Here is a 24,382-nt window from a genome sequence, read left to right on the forward strand (position 1 = left end):
CCCCCCTTTTCACCTCCTCCTTTTCCGCGGCAACCAGTGATCCGGGTCAACAGCATCAATGTAACAGTATAACTTCAGACCGTCCCCTCGCCCATACCCGGGCTCGAACCAGGGACCCTCTGCACACAGACAACAGTCACCCACGAAGAATCGTTACCCATCGCTACACAAAAGCCACGGCCCTTGCAGAGCAAGAGGTACCACTACTTCAAGGTCTCAAAGCGAGTGAAGTCACCGATTGAAATGCTATTAGCGCGCACCACTGCTAACTAGCTAGCCATTTCACATCCGTTACACAAACACACCAAGAAAGTTGTGAAGAGGGCACGACAAAGCCTATTCCCCCTCAGGAAACTAAAAAGATTTGGCATGGGTCCTGAGATCCTCAAAAGGTTCTACAGCTGCATCCGCAAGACACGACAGAGGGTAGTGCGTACGGCCCAGTATATCACTGGGGCTAAGCTGCCTGCCATCCAGGACCTCTACACCAGGCGGTGTCAGAGAAAGGCCCTAAAAATTGTCAAAGACCCCAGCCACCCCAGTCATAGACTGTTCTCTCTACTAGCGCATGGCAAGCGGTACCGGCGTGCCAAGTCTATGGCACAAAGGCTTCCCAACAGTTTTTACCCCCAAGCCATAAAACTCCTGAACAGGTAACCAAATGGTTACCCGGACTATTTGCATTGTGTTCCCCCCTCAACCCCTCTTTTTACGCTGCTGCTACTCTCTGTTTATCTTATATGCATAGCCACTTTAACTATACATTCATGTACATACTACCTCAATTGGCCCGACCAACCAGTGCTCCCGCACATTGGCTAACCGGGCTATCTGCATTGTGCCCCCCCAACCCCTCTTTTTACGCTACTGCTACTCTCTGTTTATCATATAAGCATCGTCACTTTAACCATACCTACATCTACATACTACCTCAATAAGCCTGACCAACTGGTGTCTGTATATAGCCTTGCTACTCTTATTTTCAAATGTCTTTTTACTGTTGTTTTATTACCTACACCAACGCACATACCTTTTTCGCACCATTGGTTAAAGCCTGTATTCGGCGCACGTGACAAATACACTTTGATTTGATTTGACATATGCGCACACACACACAACATGCACACACATGCATACTGACACACACCCACTTTCACACTCACCACATACACTGCTGCTACAGTCTATTATCTATTCTGTTGCCTAGTCACTTTACCCCTATCTATAGCGTAGCACCCCGTGTTATCGGCATATTCAACAGTTTAAGAAATATATTACCTTCAACAGTGTTATCTTGTGATCAAGCCATCAATGTTTTGTGATTTGGTGTTTTAAAAATGTTTGCTAATGGGTTAGCAATTAGCATGGTTTGCATTTCAGTGGAAATACAACTACTATCAGCTTTTTGATAAGCGGTTTAGCAAAAAGAGTCCCTTATAGGCATACGGTCCCCAGTGATTGGCCACATTATTTTGTTGAATTACAAGATATATCCATTTAATTTTGTTCAAAAAAGAGACACCAACCTTTTATCTGATGTGTTTACTAGTTGACTCGTTGGCTAGCCTTCCGGTAAAATAATTGTTTTACTTGCCTGTCAACTTTTCATTGCATAGCTCAGTGTGCCCTCCTGTAGACTCTTAAAAATGGTTCTTCACCAACATCTTCAGTGTTGTAACCAAATAATGTCTCATTATTTGGTTTACAGATTAATCTTATGTTTTGAGAAAGTAGATAACAGTTTAAAACTAACATTTAAATGAGTATGAATCATTTAGGTAAAAAGTTGGATATTAAATGATGTGTGGTCTGTCGCGCAGTCGAATTTAACAATATACAGCATGTCCCACAAAATGTCTATATATAACTTTTTTGAAAACTCTCAAAACATAACTTAACTAACATAAACTGCAATGAAAATCGGTGGTCAGCTAGCTAGAAGGGTGTCTTTAGTTTAGCTGTGTGAGTTGTGGATCCTTTTCTGTTTCTGCTTGGATCTCTTTGAGTTTTGTGTCACTAACTGGCGAGTTGCTGTACACAGTGTGCACCTGCATGTCCATGCCTTCACTGAGGCTGCTGTCCTTGTAGGTAGGAAACTTCCTGGAGAGTCTGTCTGCGGCAGTGCTGTCTTTGCCTGGGCGGTGAGTGATTGTGAAGTCATATCTTTGTAGTTGAAGGATCATTCTCTGTATCCTTGGCGGTGCTGCGGCTAGCGGTTTCTTCACAGTTGACTCAATGGTATCAGGTATGAAGGTAAGAGCCAAATGCAGACCACGTCAAATAAACATTAGTTTAATATTCCAACAGGGGCAGGCAATAGACAGGTCAAGTCAGGCAGGGGTCAATAAACCAGAGGTGGGGTAATAGTACCGGGCGGCAGGCAGGCTCAGAGTCAGGGTAAGGCCGAGGTCGGTAATCCAGTGGGGGGCAAAGGTACAGGTCGGCAGGCAGGGTCAGGGGCAGGCAGAGTGGTCAGGCAGGCTCGGAGTCAGGACAGGCAAGGGTCATAACCAGGAGGGTGAGAAAAGAGAGACTGGAAAAATAAGGAGCTGAGACACAAAACACTGATTGACTTGAACAAACAAGACGAACTGGCATCAGACACACAGGATACAGTTATAAATACACAGGGGATAATGGGGAAGATGAGCAACACCTGGAGGGGGTGGAGACAATCACAAAGACAGTTGAAACAGATCAGGGTGTGACAGATGGGCTTGTGGTGAGATTCCACAATGACTTGTCGTTCATAGATGTACTGATGGAAGCGTTTACATCTGAACAGAATGACGTACAGCTCCTTTTCAATTTGAGCGTAGTTTGTTTCACAGTCGGTGAGAGATTTGGAAGCGTAACCGAGCTGCTTTCCCTCTTGCAGTAGCACTGCACCTAGTCCATACTTTGACTCGTCCCCTTGGAGTCTGAGCTATTTGTTGGGGTCGTAGTAGGAAAGGTTTGGTCCAGGATCTCTCGTGACCAAGTCTTTCACTTTCTAGAAAGCAATGTCGTGTTGCTTGTCCCAGGGGTGCATTAGCATTGGAGAGGCTGGGTGCGAATTTGGCTAAGTAATTGACCATGCCAAGCACTGTTTCCAGCTCTGCGCGGTTCTTTGGTGGCTCCATCTCCTTTATGTCTAAGATCTGCTGTGGATCTGGCTTGATTCCATTCGCTGTGAGAAGATGTCCGAAGTTGCTGACCTCTGTAGCACCGACTGTGCTCTTCTCGGGGTCGAGACATACTCCTCTCTCGCGGGACCTTTGCAGCATCGCACAGAGGTTTCGTTTTCCTCTTTGGTTCAACAACAGACAAGGATGTTGTCCACAATTGTCACAACTCCATCGAGGCCTTCATACATCTCGTTGCTCTTTCGCTGAAACTCGACTTGGACTGAGATGATCCCAAAAGGCAGGCGTAGCCGTAGCGTCCAAACGGTGTGTTTAACGTTGTGAGCTTTGTTGACTCCACTGTGAGCTCGATAGCCCAGTAGCCTGATCTGGCGTCGGTAAGGGATAATGGGGGCGTTTGATAGCCTTGTTCAAATATCTTGGGTCGAGACATACTTTGATCTTTCCTGTGCAAGTTCTGTAACCTTGGTGACGATGTCAGATTTCTCCATGCTCTCCAACTCTTTCTTCAGATGAGAGCAAGGGGAATTGTTATCGGTGGGTAGACCACAGGGGTTGCGTCTGGGTCAAGGTGAATGGTACATTCTCCTGGGAATAGTCCTATTCCTGTAAAAACAGACATTCTCTGTCTCTTCTGGTGCTGTCACTGATAAAACTAGCTTGACGAGGCCCATGTCTAAACATGCTTTAAGACCTAGCACTGCAGCTACTCAAGTGTCGGCCATGTAAAAGTCCATCATCATGTCAGTTTTCTTGTATTTGCATTTGAAAGTGCATCTGTCTTTTACTGGTAGCTGTTCAACACCATAACCATTCAGTCTGCGCATGGTGGGCTGTAGCTTGCACTCTGATGTCAAGCTGCGGTACTTATTCGTAGGAATAATGTTTACTTGTGCACCAGTGTCTAGTTTGAACTTTACCTCTGTGCCTTGTGTTCCGATCTCAATGTCAGCATAGGCTTGCTCTGTCTCTGACTTTCCTGTGTCAATGAATCAGTAAACAGTTCATCAGCATTTGACTCTTTGATTGACATTACATTTACTGTTTTCTCATTGTGAGCTCTGCACACTTTTGCAAAGTGATTCCATTTTCCACATTTAGTACACTGTTTGCCTTTAGCTGGGCAAATTTGGCAAGACCTGGGTGGTCATGCACTTTGTATTCACAATATCCACATGTAATGGGGCGTTAAGTCTTTGTCCCTCTGTTTTGGAGTTCTGTCTCTCTGTTCTGAAGCGCACTGTCTGGGCACCGGAGGTGTGCTTAGATGTTTGCCTGACTGTGTGCAATGCTTGTTCACATGTGCTCCTGCTGCCGCACAAAATGATTTTTTCATCTGAGCCTGTGCTAGCTCGTGAGATCTGGCTATTTCGATAGCTTTGTCCAATGTTAGCTCAGACCCAACATCCAAAAGTTTCTCTCACATACAGTGAGTGTATTCCAAATACAATACGGTTCCTAACCATCTCCTTGTTTGCATAATCAGTCTTTCTCAAGCAGATATAGCTCAGTCACAGACTATTTTGATTCAGCCTCTAAGTGTCCACGTATTGTAAATCTCTCCCTTTTTCATTGATCCGGAGGAGCAGGAAGCTGCACTTTTCCTCTGTCCTTCAGAGGACCCGTGAACATTAGCTCCACATGCTGTTTGAACTTATGCCATGCATCGGGTATGATTGTAGACTTCCCGTCCATTCAAGTTGAAGAACTCCAGCAAAATCCATCTTTTAGTCCTTTTACTCTGACACCGTGTCTCGTTTTGCACAAAATAATAATGCAGTACGACAGCTTTATGAAACAGCTCTTTATTAGCTAGCTATAATTTGCATGTTTGTGTCTCCGGCGATGATCAACTGAAATAACCTCACGACCTGGGTGGTCTAACCAATCATAGCGCAGTATGATATGACCATGCTGTAGGTCATGTAACAGTTTGTTACATGCAAAATGTTTTGTGGACTTCAACGGACAGATGTTGGTCTCTGTTTTTGTAATGAAACCAGTGGCAATTTTAACATGTCAATCTTGGTTGGGCAAACAAAGTGTTTAGATGCATTCCAGCAAAGCCACCTCCAGTATTTATGCTGCAGTAGTTTGTTATGTCTGGAGTACTTCTCCTGTCCTAAGTGAATCTAAGTGTGCATTCTCTAATTCTCTCCTCTCTTTCAGAGGACCTGAGACCTAGGACCATGCCCCAGGACTACCTGACATGACTCCTTGCTGTCCCCAGTCCACCTGGCCGTGCTGCTGCGCCAGTTTCAACTGTTCTGCATTATTATTTGACCATGCTGGTCATTTGAACACCTTGGCCATGTTCTGTTATAATCTCCACCCGGCACAGCCAGAAGAGGACTGGCCACCCCACAGCCTGGTTCCTCTCTAGGTTTCGGCCTTTCTAGGGAGTTTTTCCTAGCCACCGTGCTTCTACACCTGCATTGGTTTCTGTACAGCACTTTGAGATATCAGCTGATGTACGAAGGGCTATATAAATACATTTGATTTGACAACACAACACAGCACTAAACAATTCATTAGTTGCTCTATAACAGTGACAAGCGGTTCCCACTGTCACGTTCTTTCAAAATCGAACCCAGAAGCAGACCAGGACAAGGAGAGCAGGAAATAGGTGAGTATTTATTTACAAGTGAATGTGAACGGGTAGATATATCCAGGTGGCGTAGCGGGCAGCGGTGGTGAGTTGATGGGAGTAAATAGGTTGATCCAATGGGGTAGCAGAATCCTCAGACGACCAGGCGGGAATGGGGTAAATGATCCGGGTGAGTAACTGAAGACAGAACAAACGGAGGTAAGTTTAAGGCAAGCAATACGTAAAAAACAACAAAACAAATTCTATCCAACTTGAGGCTGATACTATGGCACAACATACTGTTCATGGCTAACGATCCGGCAGGGAATGGATGTCAGGTCCGGGCTTATGAAGAGGAGAGATGATCAGGACCAGGTGTGCAGATAGCTGATGGGATACAGGTGCGGGTAATCAGAACTCCCAACTGGCTACATTGCCCGGCAACCAGACAGGGTGCGTTCCAGGACACCGGAAAAAAACACTCCAGGACAGAACACAGGCAAAAAAAAACAGACTCAGGAAACGGGATTCGTGACACCCACAAACTGTTAGGACCTACATAAAGTTGTCGCAACAGCAGAGCTTTCTTTTCAGCACCATGGAGTGAATCCTTACCACCGCTACTAATGGCTGTCAGCGAAACAGTTCATTCAGCCTCATTTACTGCCTTTATTCAAGGGTTTTTGTTTATTTTTACTAAAGACCCTTGAATGAGTAGGTGTTCTAAAACTTGACTGGTCGTGTATGTTTTATAAAAAAAGCAGTAAATGAGACTGAATGAACTGTTTCACTGCCAGATAAGGCAAATTCTTATTGGTGAACGGAAAAGGCAATCCGTAATTTCGATTAAGACATTAATGAGCGAGCTAAGACAGACATGGTCAATATAACTATTTGTTCAGCACTTTTGAAATGTACAGCAACAGAATTCAGAACATGGGCTGTTCTTAAAGTATTCTCCCTTTACACCAAGTCAAAACCGTAGGATTAATAAAGGGGACATATAAGCAGACAATGAAAGCTCTTACAATATTCTCTAAAACAGTCTATAGGCTACATGTGCACCACCATGTCAGAACAGTAGGCTAAGTTATGAGTGGGAAAGGGACCAAATCACTAGGGTGAGGCACATGGGCTACTAACAGCTTATTACACAACATACACTTAGTATTACTTTCTTAGCTACAGTATACATATCTCCCTGGCATATTACATCATTTATGCAGCAGCATACAATACATTTTTGGGCTCACCTTGTTGTGCTTTGTTCACTTGAACAGGAAGGTGGAAACATTGTCATCAAAGTCTGGCTGTCACGGTTTTCTTTGGGTGAAGTAGTGTCAGACCAAAAAGCGGCGTGTAGATTGCGATCCATGTTTAATAAACAAACGTAAAACACGAATCGATACAAACACTACAAAGACCGTAACGAAACCAGCCCTATCTGGTGAAAAACACAGAGACAGGAACAATCACCCACAAACACACAGTGAAACCCAGGCTACCTAAATATGGTTCCCAATCAGAGACAAATACCAACACCTGCCTCTGATTGAGAACCATATCAGGCCAGACATAGAAATAGACAAACAAGACATCCAACATAGAATGCCCACCCAGCTCACGTCCTGACCAACACTAAAACAAGGAAAACACACACGAACGATGGTCAGAACGTGACACTGGCATTCTCTGGATTTATGGTACTTTCAAGACAACAGGAGACTGCTCGAATCATGATGTCAGTGATCTTCAGGTTGGAACTCTAGAAAGAGGATGGAGTTCCCAACTTGGAATTCCGAGTTGGATGACCGTTCAAAACGTATTTTCCCAGTCGGAGCAAGTTTTTTTCCAAGTTGTCTTGAATTCACTGAAGTCTGAGATTTCCAAGTTTCCAGTTTTTTTGAATGCGGCATAAGTCATGCGGGATTGACAGCATGGCCAATGTATTCAACATTTTCTGGCCCATGGTGTTGTATGTGAATGTTTATCCTTTTAAGCTTGGAAAAGAAAACCTTGGACCACCCACCCTCTCCACAGAATAGCAGGCTAGTGATTGCTTTTGCAACGCTTGCAGTTAGCCACTGATTCCTTCCAAACCACTCATTGTTGAATTTGCGATTTCCAACTTGTTTTGTAATGTTAATATCCAATGGCCGATGAGCACTGATACGCTTTATGTATAATTTCTCTTCATATGAAAATCGTTGAAAATTATTTGCCAGTAGATTGTCGACTTGATTCATGATGAGGACTGCTTGTCTACCTTGCTAGCAAAGATTTTGAAAGTATGATGTTGACATGATCATGCCTGCTAGAGTTAGCGGCAGGCGGACGAGCAATATCCACAGTATGGATGAAGCCGGAGCTGGAATGTGAAGCTATCTGAAGGTGGTTAACTTTAGAAAACCCTGAGTAGATCTAGCTTGCTTAGTAGGATACCCCCTTGGTATAGGCTCTGACATTAAATAGGCTATGATGTCGTGCTCCTACCTCACAGCAATGCTGTAGCCTACCCACTCTGTCATAAAACTACATAGGCCTACAGGTCTATTTACTTTCAAGCATGCTTGGCTATTGAATGAGCGATGGATAAATGGTAGCCTAATATTTGTTGTGCAGCAGGAATAAACCAGTCATGTCTGAAACGGAAAGACCTGCAATATAAGATTATGATAAAGGCCTATATACAGTAAGTAAAAGGAACACATTAGGCTACATGCTTCTATGTGATCTCCATACCAACTGCAAATATATTGGTTTTATCATTAGGCCCACGTTTTAATGATTTTATTAGCCTACTCAGTTGCTCAGTTGGTCGGGGAAAGATGGTGGAAGTGGATACTGAGGTAGAATCAAGCAGCGTGTTGGGCAAAGTTGGTGAAGATGAATGTTCTGAATGGACAACAGTAGTAGTGAAAACTGGAACAAAATGGAAATGGTCTAAAATTGGAGTGGAGGATACATGTATGAATGACAATGAATCACTTCTTGTTGGAATGCTATTGTTGAGTAAGGTGAGGTGAGGTGTCATTTGAGGTGTCAAATGGTGAAGTATGCTTGGGAATTTAAAAAGACTGTCAGAGTGACCAGGAGTTGTCTTATTTTGATTAATTGTATTTCAGAAGAACAGAGTAAGATTGTAGTGAGCCTCGGAGTAGAGTACCCGTCAAAGGAGTCATCTCAGGGTTGACGACCAATGTTCAGGTTGAATACCTGAAGAAAATTCCTGGTGTGGTTGGTGCCTGGCATCTGACCTGCTGGGTGAATGGAGAAAAATAAGAAAGTCTGTCAGTCCTGTTGTGTTTTGATAAAGAGCAAATACCTATACATGTGAAGCTTGTTTATGTAAGATACGTTGTAAGAGCTTTCATCTGCAAACCATTGCAGTGTGGGAGTCATGAATTGTAAAGGATTTGGCCATGTTTCAAGTTTGTGCAGACGGACAGAGTATGTTGAAGAACAGTGTGTAGAAGGAGTGTGTAGAAGGAGGTGTTGCAATTGTGGTGAGGATCATGATCCTGAGTTCTTGGAGTGCCCTGTAAGAGTGAAGGAGATTGAGGTGGCAAAAGTTAGAGCGGTCAATCAAATCTCCTTTACGAAGATACTACCAACTGTAGTAAATGTTAGCTGCCAATCAAAACATACCCTGTGTTAAAAAGGTGGATTTTTTGGCGTTCGATGCCACCGTGATAAACTGTACGTCACATGTCTTAAAGAAGTCTAATAAACTGGACATTATTGAGACTGGGGCAGAACATTTTTGCGACTTTAAGATTTTACATCTGAAGACTTGCAGGGTCGCCCTCCCAGGTTCCAATTGAGCCTGTGTACGGATCAGATCAATTACATTTTTTTTTACAGAAAATTGGTTTGATTTCTTTTAGTTCATTGATTTACTTTTTGGTAGTTTGCTAGTTTTTTGGTTGGGTATTTTGTTCCATTTTTGTGAATCCTGTTTACATCCTGCACAGTAGGTGGCGGGATGCACATTACATTGTGCGATCGCCATATGCCGAAGAAGAAGAAGAAGAATTAGCTCAGTTGGTCAGGTGCAGGGCCTAGTTGGAACAAAATCCTGCAGTAGCCTGCCTGCTGCACTCCAGGAACAAAGTTGCCAACCCCTGCTCTAGTAACTTTTGAAGTAAGGTAAAGTTGCCCCTAGATGCTGACCTTGGGTCAGTTTAGATTTTCCCCTACGTATGGTTAAGTTTAGGATTGGGGGAGGGGAAGCTGATCCTAGTTCTGTTCCAATAGGAAGAAGTCATGTTGAGTCAAGTTTCCTCTCCTGATTGGTAGCATCTAAAGATCATATACCTCTGATAATTCCCTGGACCTCATGGTCAACATCAAACAATATCCATTACAATGAAATGCACAATATCATTGCTCAGAAGCAGTGTGATAGTCTAATGCGCCATTTTTATTGATGCTGGTCCAAGGCTTGAACTCTTTGTAACCACTAGATGGTGTTATGCACTTAGCAATGGAGTACCTCTGCCCGTCATTCTTAAAGATATGTTTGCTGTTGTGAATAGTCCAAATTATATATTACAATACATATCTATTTAGGTGATGGTGCAATGACAGTAAAAGGTATAATCACATGATAGGACCATTTTGGTTATGAGCTAAAATCCTCGTCTTTCTACAACACATCCTCACCAACTGGTAGTCAAAACTGATACCTTGAACTTGACGATGACCAATAATCACAAAATCATGAAACATAGAGGTTATTTGAATCTTTATAACTGCGAGGTTGAAGATGAGGCTCCAAGGGTCCTAACAGCAGATGTCCAATGTTCATCATGTCCACTACTCTCGGATGGCCACGTCCTTTCTAGTCACCCAAAGAAAAGGTGACTGGACTCTGAAAGATGTATAGAAAATGATTTACTGTGCTCTTGTCGCTAATGAGCACACAAATTAAGTGGGCAAGGGGTTTACAAAGGAGAAGATAACCCTAGGGCAATGGGTACATCTAAAATGGCACCCTATTCCCTACGTAGTGAACTACTTTTTAAAGATTCCGAAAAGACGTCACAGTTGGTAAATGCTTTTTGGGTTGTGATTTGTTGCTTATAAATAAATGAGTGAAAAAGTGGACAGATGCCATTCGGAAGAAGACACACACAGTGAAACATTAAGTCACTGGAGTGCAGTTTGAAACAACTGATTGCCCCCTTGCAGATCTATGTGATATCAGCACAGTGTGTCTAATTTCACACCAGGAAAAGATTGGTGTGCAAAAGCCTTTGCATAATGGGGACCTATGTTTAAACGCATATATCAACCCCAGGTGGCTGGTGGCACCTTAATTGAGGAAGATGGGCTCATAGTAATGGCTGGAATGGAATCGAACACATCTAATACATGTTTTCCATTTGTTTAATACCATTCCAGACATCATTATGAGCCGTCCTCCCTTCAGCAGCCTCCTGTGATATCAACTCTGTCAGGGGTTTGATTCCTGGGGATACTTTGCTGCCAAAGCCTATGCCATGTGATTGTGAATGAGATCGTTTGATAGCACTCCAGTGGATATTCTCAACGCGCAAACCACATTAGCTCTTATTGACTTGCGAGCTATACTTCTCACAGACTCTCAAGACTTAGAATGCTGCTTGTCCTCTGGATGACAGTAAAACAAAATGGCAACTTCATTCTTTAAAAAAAATATATGCAGTACCAGCCAAAACTTAAGACACACCTACCTACGCATTCCAGGATTTTTCTTAATTTGTACTATTTTCTACATTGTAGAATAATAGTGAAGACATCAAACTATGAAATAACACATATGGAATTATGTAGTAACCAAAAAAGTGTTAAACAAATCAAAATATATTTGAGATTTGAGATTCTTCGAAGTAGCCATCCTTTGCCTTGATGACAGTTTTGCACAATCTTGGCATTCTCTCAACCAGCTTCATGAGGTAGTCATCTGGAATGCATTTCAATTAACAGGTTTACCTTGTGAAAAGGTAATTTGTGGAATTTCAAATCAAATTGTATTTGTCACATGCGCCGAATACAACAGTGAAATGCTTACATAGAAGCCCTTACAGGGGGTACCGGTACAGAGTCAATGTAACGATGTACGCTGAGAGTCGGGAAGCAAGTTCAGGGAGTGAATACATTTAATAAATAAATTCACAAAAAAAGAAACAAACAGCGCACCGACATGGAACAGAAGCAATGACGACTAGGGAAGAAACCAGAGTGACATATAGAGGGCAGGTAATCAAGGAGGTGATGGAGTCCAGGTGAGTGTCATTATGCACAGATGCGCGTAACGATGGTGACAGGTGTGGGCCATAACGAGCAGCCTGGTGACCTAGAGGCCAGAGAGGGAGCACAGGTGACAGTCAATGTGCGGCTGCACCGGTTAGTCAAGGTAATTGAGGTAATATGTACATGTATGCATAGATAATAAACAGAGAGTAGCAGCAGCGTAAAAGAGGGTGGGGGAGCAATGCAAATAGTCTGGGTAGCCATTTGATTAGCTATTCAGGAGTCTTATGGCTTGGGGATAGAAGCTGTTAAGAAGTCTTTTCGACCTAGACTTGGCGCTCCGGTACCGCTTACCATGTGGTAAGTGGTACCTCTGACACTATCTGGTATAGAGGTCCTGGGTGGCAGGATGGCTTCATTTTTGCAAATCTAATAATAAAGCTGTTGTGGGAAGAATCTACAATCTCTTTCTTCCTATAACATTTCCCTGGCAAACATTATGTACAAAATAAGTTAAAAAAGAAGTTACAAACAAACGCAACAAAAACTACGAAAAGAGCACAGTTGGCTAGGCGCATGTCAAATGTCAGCCATTACCTCCGGCACCATTCCATATTGTGGCTTTCTGTTGTGTTTTGTGGAATATGTGTTACTGGCTGCAGATGTTGCACTCCAACATTGGAATTAGTGTTATCAATCAATCATTAGGACATCAATGCACCATTTAACATCATCGATGATTGTCTATTATTGACCTGTTATACTGCAGTTAAATCCATTTCAGACTGAGAGGAGAGGTCCATGTGTTGTGCGCTATATGAAGGATGTGTTGGTAGGGGAACAACTAAAGCCCAAGTGACAGGGTTCTGGCCCGATATAAAAACAGTGTGGGCGTCTGTCCCCTGTCAGAAAGCTTTGTCTGCATTAGAAAGTCTATGGAGAGAAAAGGCTGGCGGCGCTCTCACTGAGCCAATATTCAGGGCTCATTATGGTCATAGACAATGGAGATCAACACCATTTATTAGTCCCCCCAGCATCCTCAGATACCCTCTAATGGAGCTTTCTTATGGCTATTATGGAAGTAATTTACTCACATTCTCTTCCCCTGCCCTCGCTGTCACTTTCACTAGGGGATGTACTGTATGTAGGGGGATCAATGTATTCTCTCTGGGCTTGGCTAAAACCACAACAACAGCATGCCTGCAGTAACAAAAATAAAACTGCCAGAATGCTCAAATCTCCTTCCCCTTTGCCTATCTAACTGGGCCTTATTTCACTTTTGAGGGAGACAGAATCTTTTTTTCTAATGTATGCCTGTTATTTGAATCGTGCTACACAGGGGTCCTACATCCCCATTGTTTTGCACCCAACAATGCCACCAGTAAACTAAAGATATCCTAAAATCTTGGATTGACTCTGGATCCATATACTGCTTCTTGGGTATCCATAAAATGAGGTAAATCTATTATGTCTAAACGACCTCCAACTTTTACTCCCTCTTGTGGAACATTTCGTAAAATTGTAATAAGCTGACGACTTGCAGCTAAAGCTATGCAGTCACGACTCTTCATTATGCTTCAAATCAAATGTTATTCGTCACGTGCTTCATAAAAAAATTGTTAGTGCAAAAAGGGCCAATGCAGATAGTCCAGTTAACTATTTAACTAACTATGTCGCAGTCTTATGGCTTTGGGGAAGAAGCTGTTCAGGGTTCTGTTGGTTCCAGACTTGGTGAATCGGTACGCAGTCAAGATGCTCTCAATGGAGCAGCTGTAGAACTTTTTGAGGATCTGATAGAGAATGCGTCAACTTTGGATTTGTTGGAATGGGTTAATGTGAGCCATGACCCGTATTTCAAAGCATTTCATGGCTACAGATGAGAGTGCTATGGGGCGAATGTTATTTACAGGGCTGTGATGATACCAGTATTGCAATATTCTTTCCATGACAAAAATAAAAACTCAAAGCAGACCAAATTCTTTGGTCTTTCAAAAACCTGCTGTATGTAAAATATTGTGGGCTACAGCTTGAAAAATAAATACATGTGACTCTGTATGGTCAGGATAGAACAGCAGCCTCTGCTAAGAAAATGGGTGGCAGTCTAAATATATTTGTAAACAACAGCTGATGCACGATATCTAAGGAAGTCTTGAGGTTTTGCTCACCTGAGGTAGAGTATCTCATGATAAACTGTAGACAAACACTATCTACCAAGATAGTTATCTATATTCCTTGTAGCTGTCTATTTACCACCACAAACCGATGCTGGCACTAAGACCGCACTCAATGAGCTGTATACGGCTATAAGCAAACAGAAAACGCTCAGCCAGAGGCGGCACTCGTAGTGGCCGGGGACTTTAATGCAGGCAAATTTCTACCAGCGTGTTAAATGTGTAACCAGAGGGGAAAAAACTCTAGACCACCTTTACTCCACACACAGAGATGCGTACAAAGATCTCCTACGCCCGCCATTTGGAAAATCTGACCATAATCTTATCCTCCCTATTCTGGTTTACAGGCAAAAACTAAAGCATGAAGCACCAGTGACTCAGTCACTAAAAAGTGGTCAGATGAAGCAGATGCTAAGCTACAGGACTGTTTTGCTAGCACAGACTGGAATATGTTCCGAGATTCTTCTGATGGTATTGAGGAGTAAACCATATCAGTCACTGGTTTCATCAATAAGTGCATTGATGACATCGTCCCCACAATACATATCTCAACGAGAAGCCATGGATTACAGGCAACATCCGCACTGAGCTAAAGAGTAGAGCTGTCGCTTTCAATGAGCAGGACTCTAACCCGGAAGCTTAAAACAAATCCCGCTATGCGCTCCGAAGAACCATCAAACAGGCAAAGTGTCAATACATGACTAAGATCGAATCTTACTACACCTGCTCCGACAATCGTCGGATGTGACAGGGCTTGCAAGCTATTACAGACTACAAAGGCAAGCACAGATGTGAGCTACCCAGTGACACAAGCCTACCAGACGAGCTTTGAGGCAAGTAATGCTGAAACATGCATGAGAGCATCAGCTGTTCTGGATGACTGTGTGATCACACCCTCTGTAGTCGATGTGAGTAAGACCTTTAAACAGGTCAACATTCACAAGGCCACAGGGCCAGATGGATTACCAGGAAGTGTATTGCTCACATCAACACCATTATCCCAGAAACCCTAGACCCACTCCAATTTGCAATAGATCCACAGGTGATGCTATCTCTATTGCACTCCACACCGCCCTTTCCCACCTGGACAAAAGGAACACCTATGTGAGAATGCTATTCATTGACTACAGCTCAGCGTTCAACACCATAGTGCCCTCAAAGCTCATCACTAAGCTAAGGACCCTGGGACTAAACACCTCCCTCTGCAACTGGATCCTGGACTTCCTGACGGGCCGCCCCCATGTGGTAAGGATAGGTAACAACACATCCTCCAGGCTGATCCTGAACACGGGGGCCCCTCAGGGGTGCATACTCAGTCCCCTCCTGTTCTCCCTGTTCACTCATGATTACATTGCCAGGCACGATTCCAACACCATCATTAAGTTTGCAGATGACACAACAGTGCCTGATCATCGACAATGAGGAGACAGCCTATAGGGAGGAGGTCAGAGACCTGGCCGTGTGGTGCTAGGACAACAAACTCTCCCTCAAGGTGATCAAGACAAAGGAGGTGATTGTTCTCATCGACGGGGCTGTAGTGGAGCAGGTTGAGAGCTTCAAGTTCCTTGGTATCCATATCACCAACAAACCAACCAAGACAGTCATGAAGAGAGCACAACAATACCTATCCCCCCTCAACAGACTGAAAAGGTTTGACAGGGGTCCTCAGATCCACAAAAGGTTCCACAACTGCACCATCGAGAGCATCCTAACTGGTTGCATCACTGCCTGGTATGGCAACTACTCGGCCTCCATCCACAAGGCACTACAGACGGTAGGGCGTACGGCCCAGTACATAATTGAGGCCAAGCTTCCTGCCATCCAGGACCTCTATATCAGGCAGTGTCAGAAGGCCCTAAAAATTGTTAAAGGCACCAGCCATCCTAGCCATAGATGGTGCACTGCAAGCTGCACCAGAGTGCCAAATCCTGGTCCAAGAGGCGTCTAAACAGCTTCTATCCCCAAGACATAATACTACTGAACACCTAATAAATGGCTACCGCCCCTATTTACACTACTGCAACACTCTGTTTATTATCAATGCATTGTCACTTTAATAACTCTACCTACATGTACACTACGGGTCAAAGGTTTTAGAACACCTACTCATTCAAGGGATGTTTCTTTATTTTACGACTTTCTACATGGTAGAGTAATCGTGAAGACATCAAAACTATGAAATAACACATTTGGAATGATGTAGTGACCAAAAAAGTATTAAGCAAATGAAAATATGTTTTATATTTGAGATTCTCAGATAGTCACCCTTTGCCTTGATGACAGCTTTGCACACTCTTGGCATTCTCTCAACCAGCTTCATCTGGAATTATTTTTCCAACAGTCTTGAAGGAGTCCCCACTTATGCTGAGCACTTATTGGCTGGTTTTCCATCACTCTGCGGTCCGACACATCCCAAACCATCTCAATTTGATTGAGGTTGGGTGATTGTGAAGGCCAGATAATCTGATGCAGCACCCCATCACTCTCCTTCTTGGTAACACAGCCCTTACACAGGCTGGAGGTGTGTTGAGTTAATGTCCTGTTGAAAAACAAATGATAGTCCCACTAAGCCCAAACCAGATGGGGTGGCGTATCACTGCAGAATGCTGTTGTAGCAATGCTGGTTAAGTGTGCCTTGAAATCTAAATAAATCACAGACAATGTCACCAGTAAAGCACACCCATAACACCTCCTCCTCCATGCTTTACGGTGGGAAATACACATGCAGAGATCATCCGTTCACCCACACTGCGTTTCATAAGGACATTGCGGTTAGAACCAAAAATCTCCAATTTGGACTGCAGACAAAATGACACATTTACACTGGTCTAATGTCCATTGCTCATATTTCTTAGCCCAAGCAAGTTTCTTATTATTATTTGTGTCTTTTAGTAGTGGTTTCTTTGCAGCAATTCGACCATGAAGGCCTGATTCACACAGTCTCCTCTGAACAGTTGATGTTGAGGTGTCTGTTGCTTGAACTCTGTGAAGCATTTATTTGGGCTGAAATTTCTGAGGCTGGTAACTCTAAAGTTACCTTGACATTTTCCGTATTGACTGACCTTCTTGTCTTAAAGTAATGATGGTCTATCGTTTCTCTTTGCTTATTTGAGCTGTTCTTGCCATAATATGGACTTGGTCTTTTACCAAATAGGGCTATCTTCTGTATACCGTCAAGAGTGTGCAAAGCTGTCTTCAAGCCAAAGGGTGGCTATTTCAAATATAAAATATATTTAGATTTGTTTAACACTTTTTTGGTTATTACATGAATCCATATGTGTTATTTCATAGTTTAGATGTCTTCACTATTATTCTATAACATAGTAAATAGTACAAATAAAGAAAAACCTTGAATGAGTTGATGTTCTAAAACTTTTGACCGGTACTGTACCTATTACCTAAAATACCTCGATTAACCAGTTTCCACACACATTGACTCTGTACCGGTACCCCCTGTATATAGCCTCGCTATTGTTATTTTACTGCTGCTCTTTAATTATTTGTTACTTTTATTTCATAAATGTTTTACTTAACACATTTTTCTTAAATCTGCATTGTTGGTTAAGGGCTTGTAAGTAAGCTTTTCACTGTAAGGTCTATTAAGGGTTTGTAAGTAAGCTTTTGACTGTAAGGTCTATTAAGGGTTTGTAAGTAAGCTTTTCACTGTAAGGTCTATTAAGGGTTTGTAAGTAAGCTTTTGACTGTAAGGTCTACTACACCTGTTGTATTTGGTGCATGTGACAAATACAATTTGATTTGATTTGATGACAACATAATGATGATGATGAATTTTTGTGGCACAGTCGATAGCATGCTGGACTTCGGGCTAGAATGTTGAGGGTTCGAAACCTGCTCCCTGCTTATTTCCTTACATTATTATGCCGGTCTCAGAGCAAATAGCCTGGATTGTTACTCCCATCTCGTTCCTGCTCCCTTCCATGCATCATTCTCCACCTGAGTGGCTCGCTTGTGGGCGTGCTGGCAGGATGTACTGTTTTTTATTCTGTGCATATGAATTACAAATCAGCCTTTACTTAAATCCTGTTTCTAGTCTATTGTAATACATACATGCAGACACGGCATCATTCAAAGAATGGAGTTTGATAAACCTGGTGTTGGATATGACTGAAAAAAAACTTGATAAATAGCGATTGAACTTTATGACAAAAAAATATGCACAATCGTTTGTCTCTACATTAGCTAACATATTCCTCTCAATTGTAATTTGTTTGCTTGACTTGTTATGACGTTATAATTACTTCAAATAGCTTTCACCGTAATGTTTTGTCAGCCATCTTTGCTGATGAAAGTCACCAGGGACGGATTGCTTGCGTGACATCCGTCATTGGAACCACTCAATATGATTGGTCCTATGAAAACATTGAGACCCAAATGCATAATTAGGGCTCTACCTCCCCCTTGCGGTGGTCTAGAGCTATGAAGCCATGACACTGGGTACCTCTAAGTCTAAGCTCGCAACTTCTAAAGGAGGAGCCACTGTAGTCTCATCAAGGAACCTGCTCTTTTGCCTCTCTTGCACCATCTCTTCCTCTTTTGAGTATTAGGGCCTGGTCTGGAATGAGCAGCACATCCTCAGCTGCCGACTCCTTGAAGTAGAAATCTTCATCCAAATCAAGGTTAGTGATCGCTGATCTGATGTCTAGAAGCTGATTTCGACAGGAGCCTGTAAAACGTCCGATCTCCACTACAGCGCCATCTTCAAGGAGATTGGTTGCTTATTGGTTGGTTGAGAAGTCATTGGCGACAGCTCTTTTCTAAAGGCCATGAACATTGACAATTATTTTGGGCAATGCTGCTAGCAACAGAAAGGGGTATAAGACACTGGAGAAATGATGAGTAAAGAGTAACATGGACAGGAATAAATAGATTATACATATAAGACACCAGCATGGTGTCGTCTGCGTAGAGGTGGATCAGAGACATCATTGATGTATACAGAGAAGAGAGTCGGCCCAAGAATGGAACCCTGTGGCACCCCCATAGAGACTGCCAGATAACACATATGGAATCATGTAATATCCAAAAAAGTGTTAAACAAATAAAAATACAATATTTTTGAGATTCTTCAAAGTAGCCACACTTTCCCTTGATGACAGCTTTGCACACTCTACCTGCTGGGAGAATGACCAGTCGAGGGTTGGCATTCTTGGAGATTGACCAGTTGGTGACCTCTGTTGTAGAGTAAAAGGCATGTACAACATCTGGTATATGGTTTGCCTCATATACATTGTCTACTGCTATCATTTTAAATTGAGGACATAAAGCTCAACATGTAAACAATGCCTGGGTTTATCTATTCTCTGCTTCAGGTGACAGATCCCCATGAGGCAAGTAATACCATTATACTGTAGGCATATGGCTGCATTGGCAATGCATGCCATATGATAAGCTGCAAAATTGATTCAGATAGCTCATATAATAAGACTGCTGATATACTGAGACAGAGTGACAATCAAATAAAACAAATTGGAGAACTCAACCCCAGACAAAGAGGAAATGTTCATTTGAGAATGCAACAAAGAAACAGAGACACATTAGAGACAAAACCCTTCCCTTCTTTATTGCAGGATTGAGATATGTGATTAATCGACATTGGCACTTTCAGTTTAAACACTTCACTTCAAATAATCATCACTACAAAATGTACAAATAAGAACTAGTATGTAAAGATTAAGCATCTCAGTCTAAACAACCATAGATAATTGGGTGGTAAAAAGTAGGCAATTATTACTGAAGCTAAAGTTGAATCAGGTGTATTATTGCTGGGCTGAAACAGATCCCAGAACACTCAGCAGACCTCCAGCAGAGTTGGCCTGCTCCAATCATAATAGGTTCATACATTGTGTGTGATGTTAAACAGTTTTTTTGTATACATGTGCTAACATATGTAGGCCTACACATACAACCCATGGCATATAGGTAGGCCTACCTATGTTAGCAAATGTTGTATACAAAAAACTGTTAAACATACATCACACACAATGTATAAACCTATTACAATTGTTTCTTTTTCAGCCCAGCAATAACACACCTGATTCAATTGATCAAATACCGCTGGTATACTAAGTTGCAATTGAGAGAAGGTGTTAAAGTTCACAGTTAGCCATTGTTATGTAAATGATAGCTGAAAAGTCCTTGTGGCCTGGCTTTGGCCCCTAGTGAGAGTAGGTCCAGCGGAGATATGGCCCAGTGAGATACGCATGCCAGCCCGCATAGATGGAAACAGAAAAGTCTGAGCATTCTGTGTGAAACAGTGGGGTAAATCCTGTATGGAAATGCGTCATTGGTCTCTTTGGACATTCATTGGGACCTCTCTCTTCATCTGCAAACACAGGGTTTCACAGCATTTCGTATCTGAGGACTGAAAACATCACAAAGAAACAGGCTTCATCATATTAAAATTAGACACCAATGAATATTATTTTGCAATTATCTCTCTGGCCTCAAAGGTTTTCTCTAGGGACTGGAACTGGAGAATCTTTTCATAATGTCCTCCTACAGTTACCTGCACTATCCGGTATCCTTTACTGACAGCTGGAGCTGCAATTTCACTCTCTTCCTTGGCTGCAATCTAAAAATGCATTTGGAGACATTTTTTAATTTACAATGATTACATCACGATAGCTAGTTTATACAAAGTTAACTAGCTGATGACATGTAATTCCCTTAGCTAAACAGTGTGTAATGCTCAGTTGAGTTAGCCTACAAAGAGGCATACTTCTAGTACTGTAATGCATAGTTCTTTTACATTTTCAAAAGGCATTTACTTACTTGAATAGGTTCTCCCACTGCCTCTGTTTTTTGAGTCCTTACAAAAACTACATTTGATTCGATTTTATTTTTCTGGTGGTAGAACAACTCAACCAGCAGCCATGTGGACGAATGGTGCAATGCAAAATGTGTTTGTCACTAGATTAGTTTAGAACGTACTGTATTGTGACTTGACCAGAGTAATCCACTTTCAGTTTAAATAAATATAAATCGCAGCTGTTGGCCACATTTGATAAGTTGAAAACTAGCACTTGAAATTAGAACACGCAACAACTCTTTACAAAATGTGTCCTACCTGGACAGAAAACAGTGATACACACATCTAAAACAGAAAACAAAATGTAAATGGATATAGCTAGCTAACAATCTATGTGGCTAGCTAGCCAATTTAGCCAGTATGTCTCATTGACTTTGCATGAGCTCCTGTTAGCAGGCTAACCAATTAGTGTGCACCCCACCATGCATATTTGTCAGTTAAACATGACAAACGGAACAAAGTATGTATGTATTAACGCATCATGGTCATATATTGTAGTGGGGAAACAACTGAGATGTGAATGGCCAACATTTCACTGAGAGTTGATTTTTTCACTTGAGCTCAAAAATGGTCCCCATGTTTTCCCAGATATTTTAAAATGGCAGAATGATCACATGACAAATATCTGTGCTCTGATTGGAGGGTTTCAAAACATTGCTAACTAGGTGGCACTGCTGATCAAAACTCCCCAGATAATGAAAGGTTACTCATTTTCAATGGCAAAATGTTGCTGTAACCATTGCCTGCAACACTGCTCCAATAATGTCTATCTGCGGTTACTACATGCAGCACCCACTGGCATTGAAGCTCCTAGTGCTGTCTCTGGCCCACACTCCAGCACAGTAGGTGGCGGTAATGCACCAATATTAGATACCAACCACCGAAAAAACCCACAGAAGAAGGAGGCAGACAGCTAGCTCGACACCTTCGCCCCTGCCTGCCGAACACTACGTTCCCTCAGTTCCGTTATCGTTACGACGAGGGAAGTAGCTAGCAAGTGTGACCAACTGAACTCGCATGGCACTATCGGGTAGTTTTTACCCTCGCCGTAACGTTAAAATAACTGCAGAAAAGCAGTGCTTTTTTTGGCTTTGGGGGAAAAGGACACTGTGCCGGTGTCCAAGCTAGTTAGCAGCCTCAAAGGCAGTGTAATAAGTGACGCGTAGTGTGGAGCAGCATGTAGTGGGCGCGGCATGTAGTACACGCAGATATTGTAGACCCTACTCCGTTGCTCGGCAATATTGCCCCCAAAAATGTACATTAGTCCCAATTGCTATTAAATTGAACTATGCAGCCCAAACTGCATGTTGGGAAAATAACCCAATGGTTACCCAATTGGCTCACAGCAAAAAACGTCACCTTTTTCAAATACAATGTTGTTGTTGTCTGCTTGTTTAAGTCAATTACAAAACACTGAACAAAAATTTGAAAGCAACATGTAAAATGTTGGTCCCATGTTTCATGAGCTGAAATAAAATATCTCAGAAATGTTCCATACACACAAAAAGCTTATTTCTCTCAAACATTGTACATAATTAAGTTTACATCCCGGTTAAGCTACATATGTTAACGTGGGCTATTTTGAGCACTTTTTTTAGCTTGTTTTCATTGCTTTACTGGGAAGCTTAGCAGAAGTAGATGTTCTCATGTTATTTATAATAGTTCAGGGTGAGCTGCACAACGTGGACATCGTGGCCATATCTTTTCATTTATGCATGTCAAAATATCACCCTTTGTGTTTAAATAAGGAATAAAGCCTTGACAAAATGCAGGCAGTGAAGACAGCCCTCCAGCTGTGATGAAGAGGATCTCATTTCCCTGCGACATACAGAAATGGTTAAGCAGCGTGTCTCAAGTACTCTTTTACGGCTTCTTATCTACTGGCAGATGTCATGGAACCAGCCTCATGTTCTGAACATTAGAAGGAAATAGTACACAACGGGGGAAGGGACCGACAGAGATAGATGGGGAGTAGGATCAGGGGGAGAGAGAGAGATGGTGGGAGAGAGCGAGAGTTAAGCGGAGCGACACAGGGGAACCCAAGAGCAGACTCAGATGAGGAAACAGGGATGATTGAACCAAAATATTTGTTACACAGAGAGACATGGAGTGCAGATCCGGGGAAGCTTGGATGAGTTGCAGAAAAATCAGATGTGGAGACTGAGGTTGGCTGAGTACAACAAGGTAAACAGATCCTGAGGGGAATCCAAGGTGGTGATGGTGAGTAAAAACCAAAGTAAGGTAGTTGGGTGGTGAGATGTGGAACAGGAGACAGAGAGGTAACTGCAATGAGAGGATTAACTGTCAGGCAAGGACACAGCTACAACAGAGTAACATGATCTTGAGTAATCATAAATGGCTAGAATAATAACTGACTGAGCAGAGACTACGATCTGGCAGAGTGGAAGTGGCAGGACTGAGTATTTGTAGAGGTCTTGATTATGGAACGCGTTGCAGCTGGAAGGGATTTGCTCTGACTCCAGCACACCTGTCTCCAACCACACAATCACAACTAGAGGGAGAGAGAGTGTACTGGGGGAGTAACTGCAGGTTAAGACACCGGATGAATACCAGAGGGCGTAGCAGGAGCAGATGTGACAGTGAGAATCTCCTCATAGTAAACATCACACAACCATTGATGTAAGAAATTACTTATGAACTAGCACTTGTTTTCTAAGACAACAGACACGCTTAGACAACGTCTATTTGACATTGGTTCAACGTAATTTGGTTGAAATGATAATTGTGGAAACAACTCATTTGAAATGCAGATTACAGTCCAAAATAAAACTAACATTTAAATTGAACCTGGGTGTCATTACAGACATCTCATCATGGAGCACTGCTCATGTCAACATGCGGTTTTTGTTTGATTACTACATTAAGGCCATGATACATACTTGGAGTCAGTATTCATGTCATTCTAAGGAATTCCCCTCAACCATGCCCACAAATTGGAGAAAACAAACTTTCTTTCCCTTTGACCCCCAATGTAAAAGAGCCAACTTCGTCTAAGATTTTTTGTTTTACAGAAATAACAAAATAACATTGTGTTGTTCAATGTAACCAGGTCCAAATTCCCGACCTACGATTTGCAATGCTTCCACGGAGGGAAATAGAGGCTGTGAGAACATCCATGTAGCTTCAGGCAATTCGGTGTGAAAGAGAGGGAAATTGTGGGGACCTGGCAGGGAAAACATCTAATCACAGGTAAGACATTTAACTTGTTTTGTATAGTCCGTTTGTAACTCCACTCACTCCTTTGTAGCTTTATAGTCCATTTGTTTTGTATTGTTGGTCTTCGCTGGCTTATTGTCATCGTTGGTATATCTAGCTAGGTAGCACTCACATGACTAACGTTAGCTCTGTCATGAAAAGGGGCATGAGGGAAGCCCTGCAATATGAAGTTTTTCTAAGAAGTGAGAATGCTTGG

General features: G+C 42.5%; 1 protein-coding gene and 1 long non-coding RNA gene across 3 annotated transcripts in view; one reads left to right on the forward strand and one right to left on the reverse strand.

Moving 5' to 3' along the window:
* Window positions 1-19,674: 19,674 nt before the first annotated feature.
* Window positions 19,675-21,569, reverse strand: LOC110536624. Its single transcript, XR_002475492.2, has 3 exons — window positions 20,913-21,569; window positions 20,647-20,712; window positions 19,675-20,502 (listed from the first exon to the last, which is right to left on the reverse strand). It is a non-coding gene; the product is annotated as an uncharacterized LOC110536624 (long non-coding RNA).
* A 1,469-nt stretch (window positions 21,570-23,038) lies between these two features.
* The window catches only part of LOC110535735 (fibrinogen C domain-containing protein 1), a 223,208-nt gene continuing 221,864 nt past the window's right edge, over window positions 23,039-24,382 (forward strand). The window contains exons 1-2 of one of the 2 annotated variants that reach the window (XM_036935522.1): window positions 23,039-23,169; window positions 24,020-24,159. The gene's annotated coding sequence lies outside the window, so the exon portion shown is untranslated. Of the gene's footprint in view, window positions 23,170-23,466; window positions 23,590-24,019; window positions 24,160-24,382 lie in introns of those variants that run through there. The other variant, XM_021620949.2, reaches the window with a different exon arrangement.

The sequence above is a fragment of the Oncorhynchus mykiss genome, chromosome 11 (genome assembly GCF_013265735.2).
Source record: "Oncorhynchus mykiss isolate Arlee chromosome 11, USDA_OmykA_1.1, whole genome shotgun sequence".
NCBI lineage: Eukaryota > Metazoa > Chordata > Actinopteri > Salmoniformes > Salmonidae > Oncorhynchus > Oncorhynchus mykiss.